This window comes from Balaenoptera ricei, chromosome 14 (genome assembly GCF_028023285.1).
Source record: "Balaenoptera ricei isolate mBalRic1 chromosome 14, mBalRic1.hap2, whole genome shotgun sequence".
In the NCBI taxonomy this organism is placed as follows: domain Eukaryota; kingdom Metazoa; phylum Chordata; class Mammalia; order Artiodactyla; family Balaenopteridae; genus Balaenoptera; species Balaenoptera ricei.
Window position 1 is genome coordinate 22,376,227 of NC_082652.1, and position 17,413 is coordinate 22,393,639.

Genomic DNA, 17,413 nt, shown 5'->3' on the forward strand with positions numbered 1-17,413 from the left:
ATGAGCTCTGGGTGCCCCGGCCTGGAAGGGGGATCTGGACAGTGCCCCTCAGAGCGTCCACCACAAGCTTCAAGTTTGTGGGACAAGTGTGCTGCCTCCTTGACCTGCTCCCCTCCTCCCCCTGTCCTCCCAGATCCTATCCTTCTGGAAGCAGCTGCAGTGGTTCTGGGCTCTGCGGGAAGAGGAAATGGAAAAGTTGCTTGTATTTGAGACATTTCCTTGTATTCCTCTGATAAAAGAAATGTTCACGTATTGAGGTCTGGGGAAGTCATTCTGGCTTATACATGAGTTAACTTGAATTTTATGCTAACTAGTACAGCCCGTTTGTGGCCTATTAAACATACATTGTACATCTGCTTTGATTAAAGAAAAGGGCGCTTTGACCAGAAATAAAGAATGCCCATGTTAAAAATAAAGATTAAATGCCTCCCTTCCTGGGATGGCACTCCTCTGATGCTAAGACTCCCTTCCCAGGTGCCAAGGCCATACTGACTTGATGTGTACATGCTGATCTGCTTTTTTTTTTTTTTTAACTTGAAGGAATGTATCCCTGACTTGTTTAATGTTCTTTGTTCTGACAAGACATAAAACTGTGCTGAAAACCATGCTTCTATGCAGCAGTTTCTCAGAGTTATCTGAGAGGCTGTCTTCCTGGCTATAGTCCTTAGTTTGGCTCAGATAAAACTCTTTGCTATTCCTATTACAGATTGTTTGTTGATTATTTTCATCAACACCTCCATCCCCAGCCCTGAGGCTTCCAGGGAAACCCCAGGTTATGGAGCTGTGGAGAGAGTGGACAGTTCAGCTGACCTCACTAAGCCCTGGGCACTGGCTGAAAGATCTGGGCTGCAGGAGCCAGCTGGAGGCACCTGGAAGGTCACTTGCATTCCTGCAATAATAACAGCAAACTTGAGCTTGCACTCACCAGGCGCTGGCTAAAATGCCTCACAAGCCTCATCTCAGGGTCCTCACAACCCTGGTGGACAGGTGTTAAGATGCCTGCTGTACAGAGGAGGACACTGAGGGCCACAGGCCTGGTGCATAGCAGGATCTGCACTCATACTCAGCTTGTCTTAACTCCCAGCAGGCTGGATACCCAAGGACCAGAGCAATTAGCAGAGATGGGCTTTGACAAACTTAGCCAGAATCTGGCTAGAAGATAGCAGAAGATTTAGAAGGAAGCTATTTTAATTCCAACATGCACAAAGGTTTGGAACTTATGGTTAGTTTTGTTTTGAGTTGTAATTGGCTATGGGGAGGGGACGGGGCAGTGTCAGCTTGTCATTGGCAGCCTCTAAAGGTCTCAGCTGGCTGTGTCCAATGCCACTGTCCTGAACTGCTCTGCCACTTCCACCCCGTTGTCACCTCTGTCCTTTCCCTGGCCCAGCTCCTACTAGGGCTGAGTTACCTTCAGCATTTTCCTGGGTTCCCCAGCAAGGGGACTGTCAGCTCCTCTGTGTAGCAAAGGGGCATCAAGGCCAGAATCATTCAAAGGCCGTCATAACAAAGACCATTGATATGGTTTCAGATTCCACACTGCAACTAACCTTTGAAAAACTGCCAATTTTGTGTTTTAGTTTATATCAAAGAAGAATAGCCATTGTTGTCTGAAAAAGCTATTGAAATGCTCCTCTTTTTTTCCACCTTCCTATCTGTATGAGGTTGAATTTTCTTCATATTTTCAACCAAAACAATACATCACAACAGACAGAATGCAGGAGCAGACATGGGAATCCAGCTATCATCTGTGGAGCCAGACATGAAAAGATTTACGAAAATATTTTTTAAAAAGCCATATTCTCACTAATGTTTTTAAAAATATAGTTACTTTAAAATAAAAATATTTTTATGCTAACAAAAAATATACTTACTGTTATTTTTAAACAAATTAATAGATTTTTAAAGTTCTCAATTTAAATTTCTAATAGGAGTATTAGTTTTCTATGACTGCTGTAACAAATTACCACAAACTTTGTGTGGCTTAAAATAACACTAATTCATTCTCTTACCATTCTAAAGGTCAGAAGTTAGAAATGGGTCTCATTGAGCCAAAACCAAGGTGTCACCAGGGCAGTTTGGGGCATTTAAACAGTGCCTGGAGCTCAGTAGGTGCTAAGTGTTGGCAATCATCATCACCTTCTTCTTCTTCTTCTTCTTCTTCTTATTAATGAGGTTAGAGAGGTCAGTTGAAGCCAGATCATAAAAGCCCAGGAAGCCCCATTATCCTGGGAGCACTGGGGTTATTAGGGCTGGTGTTCGGTTGTGGAAGCATTTAGGCAGGAAGGAGCTGGTCAGCCCTGGGTTCAGGAGGGCCCCCCTGTGGGAGGGTGGAGAATAGATAGGAGGCGGGAGACCACCAAGGACACTACTGCTGTCACCCAGCAAGGGGTGGTTATGGCTTGACCTCGGCAGTGGCAGAGGGATAAAGGGCAGTAGATGGGATTGAGAGAAAGGTTGGGACAAGGCCCATGTTTCTGGGCCAACAAGAGTCCAAGGGCCGGACAGGTAAGAGTCACACCTGTCAAGTGCAGGAGTGGCTGCCTGCAGAGGTACAAGCTTCCTGCCGCAGGAAGGTGAATGCAGGGGTAAAGGGCCACCTGCTGAGGATGTTACAGGGGGTGCCTGCACTTGGACAGAGCATGACCTCCAGCTCTGACAGACAGACATTCCAGATTGTGACTTAAATTACTTGGTCCTGGCATATAGGAAAGCATCTGTAACCAGAGGTAAATTAGGCAGGCCTGGGCCACAGATGGGGTGGTCAGCCTCCCTCAACGTCTCAGCGTGCTGAGGGCCTCCAGGCTCTCTTACATGCATGCATGGGCCTGCCCACCAGGTGCACACTCCATCTGTTATCACCCACTACCCTTGTCTTCTGCTGGGTGCCCAGGCTGCCCACTGGTGCCAAACGCCTGTGGTTGAAGTCATGGTGGGACTGTGGTCCTCAGGGCTGGTGTCCGGACGGGAGGTCCGGGGTGCCCAAATCCTGCTTCCCGTGAAGTTGCACAGTGAAATATACACACCAAGACATTGACAAACAGAAAAATGATATACAACTTGGTTCTGGAACAGTCTCAGAGGAGCCCGCACTGGGCTTGGGGGCCTTTGATGTCACCGAGTGACAAGTCCCGCTTTGCCATTAAATGATTATGGCCATTGATCCTGAGCAAGCCACACAAGGCTTTATGTGCTTGTCCAGATGATAAAACATATCGCGACCAGGGCTGGATTCCTTTGCGGCATCCCTCCTTCTGACTGCTCTGGCGTTTGTGGCTTGCTGTGTGCTGTTTCACTAAGAGAACACAGTGGGACCTCCGGGGGTCCCAGATGAGGTAAGAAAGTTGTGACCTGCCTCAAGCAAGTCAGATGGTTGTGGGACATCTGTTACAGTCGATGAACCTACACTGACATGTCATTATCAGCCAAAGTCCAAAGTTCACACTACAGTTCACTCTTGGTGTTGTATGTTCTATGGGTTTTGGCAAATGTATAATGACATGTATCCACCATCAAAGTATCATACAGAGTATTTTCACCATCTTCTGTGCTGTGCCTACTCATCCCTCCCTCCCCACTAACCCCTGCTGTCTTTTTGCTGGATCTTTTTGCTGTCTCCATAGTTTTGCCTTTTCCAGAATGTCATATAGTTGGCATCATACAGTATGTAGCCTTTTCAGATTGGCTTCTTTCACGTAGTAAAACACTTTTAAGTTTCCTCCACATCTTTTCATGGCTTGATGGATTATTCCTTTTCAGTGCTGAATAATATTCCATTGCCTGGATGTAGCACAGTTTATTTATACATTCACCTCCTGAAGGACATTTTGGTTTCTTCCAAGTTTTGGCAATTATGAATAAAGCTGCCATACTCATTTGAGTGCACGTTTTTATGTGGACATGTTTTCAATTCCTTTTGGTAAATACCAAGGAGCATGACTGCAGGATCATATAGTAAGAGTACGTTTAGTTTTGTAAGAAACCACCAAACTGTCTTCCAAAGTGGCTGTACCATTTTGCATTCCCACCAGCAATGAATGAGAGTTCCTATTGCTCCTCACCAGCATTTGGTGTTGTCAGTATTCTAGATTTGGTTCATTCTAATAGGTGTGTAGTGGTATCTAATTGTTGTTTTAATTTGCATTTCCCTGATGACATACGATATGGCGCATATTTTCACATGCTATTTGTCATCTGTATATCTTTTTTGGTGAGATGTATGTTAAGGTCTTTGGCCCATTTTAAAGATCAGGTCATTTATTTTCTTATTGTTGTTTTAAGAGTTCTTTGTAAATATATTTTGTTTTGTTTTGTTTTTTTAATTTTTTTAACATCTTTATTGGAGTATAATTGCTTTACAATGGTGTGTTAGTTTCTGCTTTATAACAAAGTGAATCAGTTATACATATACATATGTTCCCATGTAAATATATTTTGGATAACAGTCTTTGTCAGATGTGTCTTTTGCAAATATTTTCCCCCAGTGTGTGGCTGGTCTTCTCATTCTCTTGATATGTCTTTGCAGAGCAGAAGTTTTACATTTTAATGAAGTCCAGCTTATCAACGATTTCTTTCATGGATCGTGCCTTTGGTGTTGTATCTAAAAAAGTCATCACCATACACAAGGTCATCTAGGTTTTCTCCTTTATTATCTTCTAGAAGTTTTATAGTTTCACATTTTACATTTATGTCTGTGATTCATTTCAAGTTAAGTTTTGTTAGAGGTGTAAGGTCTGTGGTTAGATTTTTTTTTTTTTTTTTTTTTACATGTGGATGTCCAGTTGTTCCAATACCATTTGCTGAAAAGACTATCTTTGCTCCATTATATTGCCTTTGTTTCTTTGTTAAAGATAAGTTGACTATATTTATGGGGATCTTTTTCTGGGTTCTCTATTCTGTTCCACTGATTGATTTGTCTGTCCTTTCACTGATACCACACTGTCTTGATTACCGTAACTTTATAGTAAGTTTTGACATCAGGTAGTGTCATTCCTCCAACTTTGTTCTTCTCCTTCAATATCATGTTGGCTATTCTGGGTCTTTTAAATTTCCGTATAAACTTCAGAGTCAGTTTTTCAATATCCAAAAATAACTTGCTGAGACTTCAATTGGAATTGCATTGGATCTATAGATCAAGTTGGGAAGAACTGACATCTTGACAATATTGAGTCCTTCTATTCAAGAACATGAAATATCTCTCCATTTATTTAGTTATTCTTTGATATCCTTCATCAGAGTTTTCTGGTTTTCTTCAGATAGATTTCATACATATTTTGTTAGATTTATACCTAAGTATTCCATTTTTGGGGGTACTCATGTAAACAGTACTATTTCTCTAATTTCAAATTCCACTTGTGCATTGCTAGTATATAGGAAACTAATTAACTTTTGTATATTAATCTTGTTATCCTGCAACTTTGCTATAATCACTAATTAGTTCTGGGAGGTTGTTTTTACTGATTCTTTCAGATTTTCTACATGGATGATCATGTCATCTGTGAACAAAGACAGTTTTATTTCTTCCTTCCCACTCTGTATACCTTTAATTTCCTTTTCTTGTCTTGTTGCATTAGCTAGGAGAGACCACACCTATTTTTAATGCCACTGTATCCTTTGTACCCAGCACCATGCCAGGCATAAGTAGGTGCTCAATAAATATTTATGGAAAAAATGAACCATGTGGTCACTTAGAGGCAGAAAGCCTAAGAGAAGAGTGTGTGGTTTGTGTGCATGTGTGTGTATGTGTGTGTGTCACATGTGCACCTGCATGATAAGCACATTTGTATGACAGTGTGGGCATGCTTATGCATGTGTGGTTGTGTGCATGCATGTGGTATGTGTGTATGGAGAGACAGTGTGTGTGTGCATGTGTGTAGTGTATGTGTATGTGAAGGATCTTCTAACAGTGACTAGTAAACTCTACTCAGTCACTGTTCTGGAATCAGACTCATTCGAAGTAGCAGCCCCCTCTCTTGGGGAGAAGTGAGGAAGGGTTGGAGAGATGCAGCACCTTTCTCTACCTCTTATTCACTGGTGCCCTCCTGGGGCCAAAGCTCCCAATGGCTTGTGGGAGAGTCAGGGAGAAGATGTCCTTCCCACTTGGGACTCTCCAAAGGAGAGAAATGCAACATCTTCCTGCTTGGAGTCCAGGGTCTAACAGGGTTTGTGAGCATTTCTGTCAGTCCTCGCTTACATCATCCCTGCTTACCATAGAGCTCAGACATATCCAAGGGACAGCTGGGTTCAAATCCCAGCTCTGCTATTAGTTCTTTGATATTGAACAAACTTTCTTTCTCCGAGTAGGGGAAAATATTATTACCAACTCTGTTGTCATGATTAAATGAGATAATGCAAGCAACATGCTGTAGTACGCAGCCCCCACAGTGGCCACCAATGATCCTCACCTCCTGGTATTCACACCCTTGTGTAGTTGCCTCCCACACCGAATAGGTCTGATCTCTGTACCAGCAAGACATTGCAGAAATGACCAAGTGTGATTTCTGAGGCTACATCATAAAAGACATTGAGGCTTCCATCCTCCTCTCTCTTGCATCATATGCTCCAGTAGCCAGCTACCACATCTTGAGGATGCTTAAGAAGTACCATGCAGAGGTTTAAGAGGCAAGGAACTGAGGGGGCCAGGACCAAATTGCCAGCTGCATGAGTGCACCATCCTGGACATGGATCCTCCAGCCCCAGACAAGCCTTCAGATGACGGCCTCCCCGGCTGACATCTTGATTATAACCTTGTGGGAGACCCTAAACCAAAACCACTCAGCTAAACTGCTCCTGAATCCTGACCCAGAGAAACTGTCAATAATACATTTTCATTGTTTTAAGCTGCTAAACTGTGGGGTACGTTACACAGCAGAGTATAACTCATACATGTGTGCAGCACAGTGTCTGGCACTGCATGTACTCAACAAATGATAGGAAGGCGCAGTTATTAGTCACTCCTCTCCTTTGGAATCAAGCTTTGTATCTAGGCTGAGCTCACTGTACTAGGTTCCTTCTTCCCTTAGGCTGTGGGCTGTTCTAGGTAATGCAATGGAAGGCTGGTCCCATCAGTTTGCCAGCTGTGTCTGAATCCCTCTGACTTGAAGAGGATCCCCACCACCACCATCCACAGCCATTTCCATTTTGGACTAGTTAACCTATTTCCTGATTTTGTGATGTCTCCAACATCAGGACTGGTTTTAAAAAACATACAGGCAGGTCTCCTTGAATGTCTCTTTGTCTATGAAGGTAAAGGTTCCTAAAGTTAGGATGAACCTCAAGTCTCCTAGTCTAACGCCCCTCCCTCTCACTTTAATCCACTGTCCCCATTTCCCCATGTGGGCACCTGGACTTCATCTATCATCTGTCATTCTCAACATCACATCTCTTACAGAGTTCATCATTCTCAATTTTTAAAAAAATCTCTCACCGGCAAGCACCTGTTTCCTCCCAATCTGGCTCCCTGAGCAAGTGGAATCTGAAACCAGTCCCTCCTAAATGTTTATACCTGAGAACACTAAGGAACAAGACACACCTGAGCTGACCAGCCCCCACTCCCCATCTTCCTCTAGATCCATCTCCTGTTGCCTTGCTATCCCATCAGGCTGGAAAGCAGCCTCTGTCAGCAGTACCCCTGCCCTGGAGGCAGGGTCATCATGCCGATACCGCTAGATATAGGGCTGGCTGCATAATTTGTGGGGCCCAATGCACAATGAAAACGTGGGGCCCCTTCTTTGACAATTATTAAGAATTTCAAGATGGTGACAGCAGAGCCAAGCACGGGACCTTTCTGAACGTGTGGCCCTGTGTCACCGCAGAGGTTGCCTTTGTGTGACGTGGGCCCTGCTGGCACCAGTCCCTGTTGTCTTAGAACTCCCTGGTGCCCTGTGTTTGCTTTTCTCCTCTGTTCTTTATTTTCATTTTCCAGCTCCCCCTTGCATCCTCTTCTTTTCTGGAAAGCTGGCCAGGACTCTTGGCTGGTGTGGCCTCCTCTGGACATCTTCAGGGCTATTGGGTTTCCCTTAACATTCAGCTGCTTCTTGCTCTGGCACCATCTTTTTTTTTTTTTTTTTTAACATCTTTATTGGAGTATAATTGCTTTACAATGGTGTGTTAGTTTCTGCTTTATAACAAAGTGAATCAGCTATACATATACATATATCCCCATATCCCCTCCCTCTTGCGTCTCCCTCCCACTCTCCCTATCCCACCCCTCTAGGTGGTCACAAAGCACCGAGCTGATCTCCCTGTGCTATGCGGCTGCTTCCCACTAGCTATCTATTTTACATTTGGTAGTGTATATCTGTCCATGCCACTCTCTCACTTCATCCCAGCTTACCCTTCCCCCTCCCCATGTCCTCAAGTCCATTCTCTACGTCTGGGTCTTTATTCCTGTCCTGCTCCTAGGTTCTTCAGAACCAGTTTTGTTGTTGTTGTTGTTGTTTTTAGATTCCATATATGTGTTAGCATACGGTATTTATTTTTCTCTTTCTGACTTACTTCACTCTGTATGACTGTCTCTAGGTCCATCCACCTCACTACAAATAACTCAGTTTCATTTCTTTTTATGGCTGAGTAATATTCCATTGTATACATGTGTCTGGCACCATCTTGTCCCTCTCCTGCCGTGGCTGAATTGATGTCAGGGACTCGAGCCACGTGGGGCTTGGCTGCAAATCAGGACCCTCTCTCCCTGCTACTTTTCCACTGGTGTTTCTCAAGCTGGGCCAGCCCATTTCTCCAGCCTCACCCACTTGCTCCTCCTACATGCTATGCTGAACAGCACTCTCACTGGACCGCCCTCAGATCTTGAGGCATTTCAGGCCCTGACAGGACTGTGAGATTTTGAATAATCATGGCAGAGACAGTGCTGTGGATTCACCAATTTCATTTCCCACACCGCCTCCCCCTCAGGAGGACTACATTTCCCAGAAGCCCTTGTACCCAGCCCAGCCCATGTGACTGGTTACAGCCAATGGGATGTGGAAGGAAGTGAAGTACAGTGAAGGAGTATACTCCTGGGTCCTGCCCCTAAAATCTCCTGGAGACCCTCTGCCCACTCACTCCCCACCCTATCTGTTTGTGACACTAAGGGTGCCTTGAATCCACAAGATGCTGGAGCTAAAGATGGAAGCAGTCCACGGCTGACTTTGCATAAAGGAAAAAACACCCTTAGCAACTGGGTGATGCCCTCCATCTAAACCGAGGGCCCAGGGAACACGCCAGATCAGCTTTCTCCCCATCTTCCCAGTCCAGTTCTTGCCACCACCTTCAGTTTTTTTTCAGGAAGCTCCATGCAGCCGTGGAAAGGGCACAGACTGTGGAGGCAAAGTCGTAGTGGCAACTTGGGCATGAATTCTGCCTTCTGGGCCTCAGTTTCCCCATTGGAAAGATGGAGGAGGATGATCCTTTGAGATCCCCCAGCCTTTCATGATGGGCTTCGGGACCTGGGGGCTGACAGCTGCCCCTCTCATTCCCTCTGGGTACCCACAAGTGGCGAGCTGGTCTGTGCACTCAGCTCCCACAGGTAGCTCCTCTGAGTTCGGCATTGCTTCTGGAAGTCTGAAAGGTGATAACCGTCATTTGTGTTAGTGAACACAAACGGACAGGGATGGCCGGAGGTGACTTTGAAGTTGCAAAGCCCTGGGTTTCAGTCCCAGCTCTGCCACCACTCACCAGGTCGATGACCTCGGGCAAGGGACACCTATCATCTGAAGAGGAGGACCTAACCAGCCAAGATTAAATGAGACTAAAAAAAAAAATAAAGCAGACTTTACTTCTCTGAGACTCAATTTCCTCATCTGTGAAACGTGAATATAACCATACCCACCCTACTGGGTGGTTGGGAGGATCAAATGAAATAATATGAAGTGTGTCGAGTTTAGCAGGGAGTCTGGTCCTTGAGCATATAATCAATGTCCACCATTGATATGACAAAGTACCTGCTCTTCAGCAAATGTTAGCCCCGTGGTGGGTGGGCGTTGCTCCCCCCCCCCCGACTCTGTGTACACACCCATCATCAGGGGGTCTTGCCCCAAGTGGTATGAATGCTGTAGCTGCTCACAACCCTTCACCTGGAGCGGGTGCTGTGGTGTCGGGTGCTTTCTCAGGGTGAGTCCCTAGTGCCTAATTCAGAGTTTTAAAGATGTAGCCCGCGTCATTTCCAGAGAGCATTCCAAGGCCTCAAAAGCCCATCAATAGCAAAGTTATAGCAGAAGCCCACATCAGCCACCCTCCTCAAACTGCTGCAGACCCGTTGGCTGAAGATCAGACACCCCGATTGCTAAGGGTTAATTCCAAACTTGGCGCCCATCTGCTCCAGATCTCGCAAGAGTCTTTCTTTTTTCTCTTTCCAAAGGCATAAACATTTGTACTGCAAGTAGCCCGGGGGGCTGGAGTTGTTTATTTTGTAGTTAACAAAGAGAAGAACCTTTTGGCTTGTGGCCCAAGTGTTCTGCTGGCCCCAGGGAGAACCTTTTGGGAGGCCCCCCTACACAAGCAGGTTCCTCTGGGGGTGGCTCAGGTTGGGGTGGGGCAGGCTAGCAGCTTCAGCCCGCCCCTGAGAGCCCAGGTGACTTCCCCAAGCAGGGGAAGTGCTGCTTCTCAGGCTTAGTCTGTCTTGGAAACACACACCCCAGCATTTTGACTCTTCGACAGAAGAAAGAACTGCTTTCTTCTGCGTGGTGTGCCAGTGAGAGGCAAATGTTGCTTTGTTTTTTACACTTTCCAGTTTTAAAAAAATAATCAATGTGCTTTTTTCCCCCCAAATTGCACATGTAATTCAATAATATAAAAGATTCAAGCTACGTATACACACATCAAATAAAACGTGTTGAACGGTGACTTAGAATTTCATAGTATGGAAGTAGAATAATTCATCTGCTCACGTACCTGCTGATGGGATGTGTTCCTTTTATAAGCAGACAAAAAGGATGCTCTTAAATAAAGATCTTCCTGTTGTTGGGTACCGTGGGGTCAGGGCGCAGAGGACTCGCCTTCTGAGCAGACAGTTTGAGAATCCGAGAGCTCCTAGGTGTCGTGGTGAGAGAGAGTGTCCTGGGTTAGTCAACAGGGTTAGGGCCCAGAGCAATGGAGGTGGCGGTTCAGGGCTGACGTTCGGCCGCAGCACTCTGATATTACCACTGAGCAGCGCTGGTGAGCAAGGCTGCGCAGGGGCGGCTCCTGCCATGAAAGCAAGGGCGCGGGAGGCAGGGTCGGGGCCGTGCGGAGAGAGAGCTGGGCCTGGGGTTTTAGCCTGCCTGTTTGCCCACCTGGGGCCAGGAGGGAAATAAAAGGACATCCAAATTCTGCATTTGTTCCTGACCTGAAGCAACAGATAAAGAAATCCACTGCAGGCAGGAGGTCAGCAGAGAAGGGTATTTTCACCCAACAGATAACGTTGCTGAGAAGGTGATGGTCAGTAGGTATTTTTATAAAATAGGGCCATATATTGAACATATTGGGGGAAATCAGCTACTTAAAGGAACCGAGTCAGGAATTATTTTTCTAAGGAGCGAACTGCCCTTTGTGCATTGTGTGCTTGGAATTTGATAAACAGAGTTTCAATCCCAAAGGCAGGGCGCATCTGAGGTCCCATTCTCTTGGTGGTCCCCGGGAGGTCTGGCTGCAGAACCGTGTGATTCCGCTCCCGTTTGGGACTATGGACCAGACCCTTGACATGCTGACCTCTCCAGACCTGTGTGGTTAGAGCGTCACCACCCTTAGTTTACTGATGAAAATCATTAAAATGCCAGTGCCAGAGCTGAACACTTTACCTTTATTATGTTATTTAATCTTCACAACAACTCTGTGAGAAAACTACTGTTAGACCTGTTTTATAGATGAGTCAACTGAGGATAGAAAGGTAAAATAACTTGCCTGAGGTCTGGGAGCTGGTGACAGCAGAGCCTGCATTAAACCCGGTCCCCACAAGTTCAGAGCTCACGGTATTAATGCTCCTCTGATGAGGAATCAAGGCTTCCTCAGTGAAGCCAGGTGGCTTGGCTAGGGTTACCTACACAGGTGTGTTGGCAAGCCCGCCTCCTTCCCCCACCCCTCAGCAGCGGCTGCCTTCCTCAGCCCCAGCCTCCGGTCCCTGTCACCCCAAACAAGACAGAGGCACAGCCCGGAGTGTTTCTGGGGTAGAGGGTTCCCAAGACTTGGGCCCAAGTTGCAAATGACTCAGTGGGAATGGAGAAAAGGCGAACAGCACTAAAGAGAAAGGCCACCCGAGCAGTCAGTCTCCTGCCCCGAGAGTCAGCCAGGGAGGCAAGGGATTGGAGAAAGTTAAGCAGATTCTTTGCTAAGACCCTTTGCTGAGAGATTTGACGGCAAATCTCAGCCAAGCACGGCCACATGCAAAAGGGCCGTGCTGCCCGCCTTGCGGCACTGAGAAGGCCAGTTTCTAAGAGACTGGGGCTCCCTACGTGGGAAAGGGAAGTGATTTTTGCCCAACATTTGGCTGGGAGTCTGGCTCATGGTTCCAACTCATGGGTATTAGCAAAGGAGAACAAGGCATTGCTGAGGGTGGCAAATTAGTTATAATTAAGAGAACCTGGGAGACGCAAAACAATGTGAGAGACACCAGCTGTCCTGGATCTGGGGCCTCTGGAGGAAACCAGCCGCCACCCCTGCAGTGCAGCCCATTCAAGCAAAGAGCCTCCCCCCCCTGCCCTCCCTTGTGCTCCCAGGGGGCAAGTGCTGCTGTGCGTTAGGGTCTCCCTTTCTGCCCCACCAGCACCTTTTCCTTCCCTTTCTCCACAATTTAAACTCACCCGGCTTGTCTCTCAGGAAAGCGAACAGGCTTGGGGGCGGGTTCAAGTCCTGATTCCTGTGCTTCTTGAGTGAGTTATTTAACCTCTCTGAGCCTCAGTGTCCTCATCTGACACATGGGGATAATAACGAGGCCTAACTCATCCAGCTGTTGTGAGCATTCAAAAGGACGAAAAGCGGTTGCCAGGGTGCAGGGGCTGGCCTGTGGGCTTGCTGCCTGTTTTCCTACAGCCCGTGAGCTAAGAATGGTATTTACATGTTTTAATTATTGGGGGAGAGTCAAAAGAGGAAGAATATTTTGGTGACATGTGAAAGTTATACAAAATCCAGGTTTCAGTGTCCATAAATGTTTTATTGGCATACAAGCTGCCATGTGTTTATATATTGTCTGTGGCTGTTTAGGGGTGGGCCTTGGTGCCCGCCTCCCACTGCCAATCCCCACCCCCTCACAGTCACCCAAAGGCTTGAGGACTTGAGGTGATGGGGGGGGTCCCTGGGGGTCCCTGGGAATGGGCTGTGGTTCGAGTGGATGCTGCCCCCAACCAGTGCAGGCAGAGTTGAGAGGTTGTGACAGAGACTGGAGACCACAGGACCCACAAAAGGTAAAATAGTTACTATTTAGCCCTTTGCAGAAAAAGTTCGCTAACTCCTGGTGTGAGTACCTGACACTGGATAAGTGATCAGTAAAATGTATGCATGGTTACTATTATTATTATTACTCTTTTGGTCTAGTTTTAACTTTCAGGTACCCCTGTTTTGGCTTAATGGAGAGATTCTGTACCTGAAGTCCATGGAAGGGTTTCTGGGGCTGGGTGGGGAGCGTCTCTGAATCTCCAGAATTTCTATGTAGCTTTTGCAGGTGAGGTCTTTTGGGGACAGGCTTCGTGACATTCCTCTGATTCCCAAAGGAGTCTGGGTTGCCAAATAGGTAAAGAAGTGTAGGTTTGATGCCTTCCTCACCCTAGGCAAATTGATCTGTATTTTCCCTGGGCTGTCTGGAGGCAACAGGGATGATATTTGGGGGAGATATTTGGGGGCCACAGGGTTTCCCCTCAGAGCCCAACCCCCTGCCCAAGTGGGAGGGGCTTGCAGAGCAACAGGAACCAGGAGTCCTGGCTTTGGAGCCAGCAGACTTGGGCTCAGTCCTGGCCTTGCCCTCCACCAGCCGGACTGCTTCCCCGAGCCTTGGTTCCCAGGCTGGGTTGACCCAGGGATGACTTTGAGGGTTGAGCACAGTGTCTGGCACACGTAGGTACCGCAGAAATGGTAGCTATTATTATTATCATCATCATCAGCATCCTTGCACATTCAGATTTCCTCAGCTCACCTGGGACCTATAAAAAAGCTGCCCCACATTTGGCTAATATGAGGTTTGAATTCCCACTGAGTGCTCTTGATCCGATTTTATCTTTGGTACCAGCAACTAAGGCGAGTTCATTACACATATTCTCACGATCAGTGTGTAAAACAGCAGGTCCCCAATTAAGTTTTTAGAAGTTCAGTGGCTTCACTTGAACAGGGACAATGGTAAACGTTCCTGAGAGCTAAATAAGAGATCTGAAGCTTCTCTGTTGCAAGAACCTTGGCTGTTTCAAATCCTGCCATCTTTTTTTCCCCAAGGAGTTACTCTGGACCTCAAGCCTGGATCTGTTTTCCCCCTAAAATGTTTCTCTGTGGAGCCTGGTTCCCCAGCCCAGTCATCCACAGTGGGCAGGTTCATTCCAGAGCCCGGTAACCACCACTGAGAGGGCTGAGGGCATCCCTGCCACCGGGCTGTCCTGGAGACGGGCCTCCCGGACACAGGCTGGTCCACGGCCAGCCCAGCCCAGTGCTGTCTGCGCCCAGTTGCCGGGTGTAGTCCCATTCAGCAGGGATCTGGTGGCTCCAGACAACAGCTGGAGACCAGGACGGGAGACTTCCAGCTACAAGCAAATGTTGCTGCTTCTTGAGGTTGAAATATTCTATCCCCAAAGTGTCCCTTTCAGCCAAGCGAAAACAATCCCCCATGGGGACCCGACCCCGCCAGAGGAACAAAAGCTTCCCAGTTCTCTGCGTCCCAGAGACCGTCTGCAGTTTCAGGCACGCACAGCCCAGTGGGGAGAGGGGATGATCACGTGACCCCCAAGCTTGGAGACAAGGTCACCCTTGTCCAGCCCTTTCGTCTCCATAGGAAGAAGGGCCTTGGTTGCCTGACCGAGGATGGTGCTGATGCTGCCCTGGTGCTGGCTCCCGGGTGGGCGGGTTTTAGTGTCCCATCTTGCAGGTTCGGAACAAGGAGATGAGGTCAAGGCCAGCAATCCCCAGAGTCCACTCAGATGGGTTTTGGGGGCTCCTCCTGGCGCTGCTTTAGGCAGGACAGTGGTGTGCATCCTGGCTGCGTGTATTTATTTTTCTGTTGCAGGCGGATCCATCTCTAAGAAGTTCACCAGCTAGGCCGCCCCATTTGTCTTCCACCAGCCATTAAAAATATTTTCCTTCAGGGAAGGAAAGCGCTTATGGGAAAGAGAGGAGAGCTCAGAGAAGATAAACACTCAAGTGAAGCTGGCCTGTGAGCTGCCATCATGTGGCAACGGCCACAGCAGGTTAGGGCTGACTGCCTGGGCGCAGGCCGAGGTCAGGAAGGGAGGGGACAGCGGGAGGGGGGCACAAACCCCACGTCAAGGCAGCGCTTTCTGGAGAAGTGTCTGGAATGACTGCTGTGCTGCGTAGCTCTCCTCCCCTGCCCCTCTCTGTTCCGCAATGAATCTCTAGAGTGCTACGGCCTTCAAAGTCGAGTAACCAATACACTGTGGATGGCGGAGGAAGCAGCCAGTGGAACTTAAGGCCACTGCCTATGAGTGGATGATTCGTTTTAGAGGAAAAGGTGACTACCAACCAAACGTCTCAGACAAGAGGGCTGTCACAGTTCAGTGAGCGTCGGCATCACTCAGAAGCTTCCCAGGGATTCTGGCGGGTCTGGGGTGGGGCCCAGGAACCTGCATTTCGAACAAGCACACCAGGGATTCTGAGACAAGTGGTCCAGGCACCGCTCTGAGGAACACGTCTGCATCTGAGGCGGTGGTAACGTGCCCCCTTTTCTCCTTGCCATAACCGGCTGGAGCAGGGAGACCTCCCCCAGCAAACTGCCTCCTGAGAATTTGGACCTGGGGCTCACAGAACCAGCAGTGGCTGTGTGACTGAACCAGGCAGGTCAAAAGCTTGGCTTCCGGGGCTGCCCCCTCTCATTCCCCACAAGCCAGCTCCCCCCGCCCCAGTCCTGCCCAGGCTCCCCCTCATCTGCCTGAGTGTGTCCGTGACACTGTCCTCGGCAGCCTCCTGGGTGGCCCCAGACACACCCCGGAGATGTCATCTGTGTCCCCATTTCAATGGGCTGTAGAACCCAGGCCTGACCCTCCCTGGGTCTCAGGCTGCCTGTCCGGGCCTGACAGCTCTGCCTCCATGTCCCACGGGACCTCACTCGACTCAGCCCAAACAGAACTCAGTGTATCTTCTCTCTCTTCCAGTGCCTTTTACGTCCTTTATCGAAAAGACTGGCCTCTCTCTCTCCCCAGCACCCAAGTCAGGATACTTGGGCATCACCCTAGACACTCCCTTGTTCTTCACCCCCCAGCTCCATTCTAAAATAACAAGGAACAGCCACCACTTACTGAAAACATACCACAGGTAATAACTCATCACAACTCGATGAGGTAAATAAGTACTGTAATTGCCCTCACCTGACAGGTGAGAAAACAGGCACCTGGGCGCCCCCCCCCACCCGCCACGCCCGAGGTCACATGGTGGTGGGGTTGGGGGATGAGCCAGGCCCCTGGCCTGTGGCGGTGGCCAGCTCTCTGTCAGGCCCTCCCCTCCCTCCACGGCGCTGGTGTGGGGGCCTCGGCATCTCCCAACTGGCCTCCTCGCCCTCGGTCTTAACCCACTCCGACCTGTTTTCCAAATGCAAGTAGGAAATCCTTCTCACTGGGAATCTGGCATTGCTCCTCCACTGAAACCCCTCAAAGGCTCCCTGTTTTACACCCTCGGCCTCACAGCGAACCTATGGTGGGAGCTGAATCCTGCAGGCTGACTCAGCCGTGCTCTTAGTTTACTGCCCCGCACTCCTATCTGAGCCTCAGCTTCCTCATCGTCAAAACAGGGACCACAGGACCCACTGAAAGGGCCACTGGGGTGCACGGCTCCTCACGAGAGAGGGCAACTCACAGCCGAGCTTCTTCCGTGTTATAAAAAGGAAGGGGTGGGGGGAAAGGGGAGAGGAAGAGCTGGCTGCTCTGAAAGGCAGGGAAACCCATGTGGACGATAATCATGCAGCATGCTAGCCTTCTCGACCTTCTGAGACGTAGATGCCGTGCATCTTACAGGAGGGGAAGCTGGACCGACTGACCTGAGGCCACTTCGGACCCAGGTTTTCTGAGTGCAGAGCCCTGTGCCCTTGCCCGTGGCCACCCTGTGTCCACCGTGCACCATGTGAGTTTGGAATCCCAACTCTTCAGACCTTACCGGCCGGAGATCGGCTGTGGGTCAGAGATGTGATGAGAGCTGAGCGACTGGAAGATGCTGACCCAGGGAGAGCCCGAGGTCCTCCCAGCGCGACACCTTCCTGGCCTCGGGCTTGGGAGCCTCCCGTAAACACGACAACCTAGGGCCCATC

The 17,413-nt window shown here is 48.5% G+C and overlaps 1 protein-coding gene across 3 annotated transcripts in view; it reads right to left on the minus strand.

Moving 5' to 3' along the window:
• EMID1 (EMI domain containing 1) overlaps positions 1-10,975 on the minus strand; it is a 75,295-nt gene extending 64,320 nt beyond the window's left edge. For 2 of the 3 annotated variants that reach the window (XR_009497246.1, XM_059894283.1), the window contains exon 1: positions 10,885-10,969. The gene's annotated coding sequence lies outside the window, so the exon portion shown is untranslated. Of the gene's footprint in view, positions 1-10,884 lie in introns of all 3 variants that reach the window. The other variant, XM_059894279.1, reaches the window with a different exon arrangement.
• Between the last annotated feature and the right edge of the window lie 6,438 nt (positions 10,976-17,413).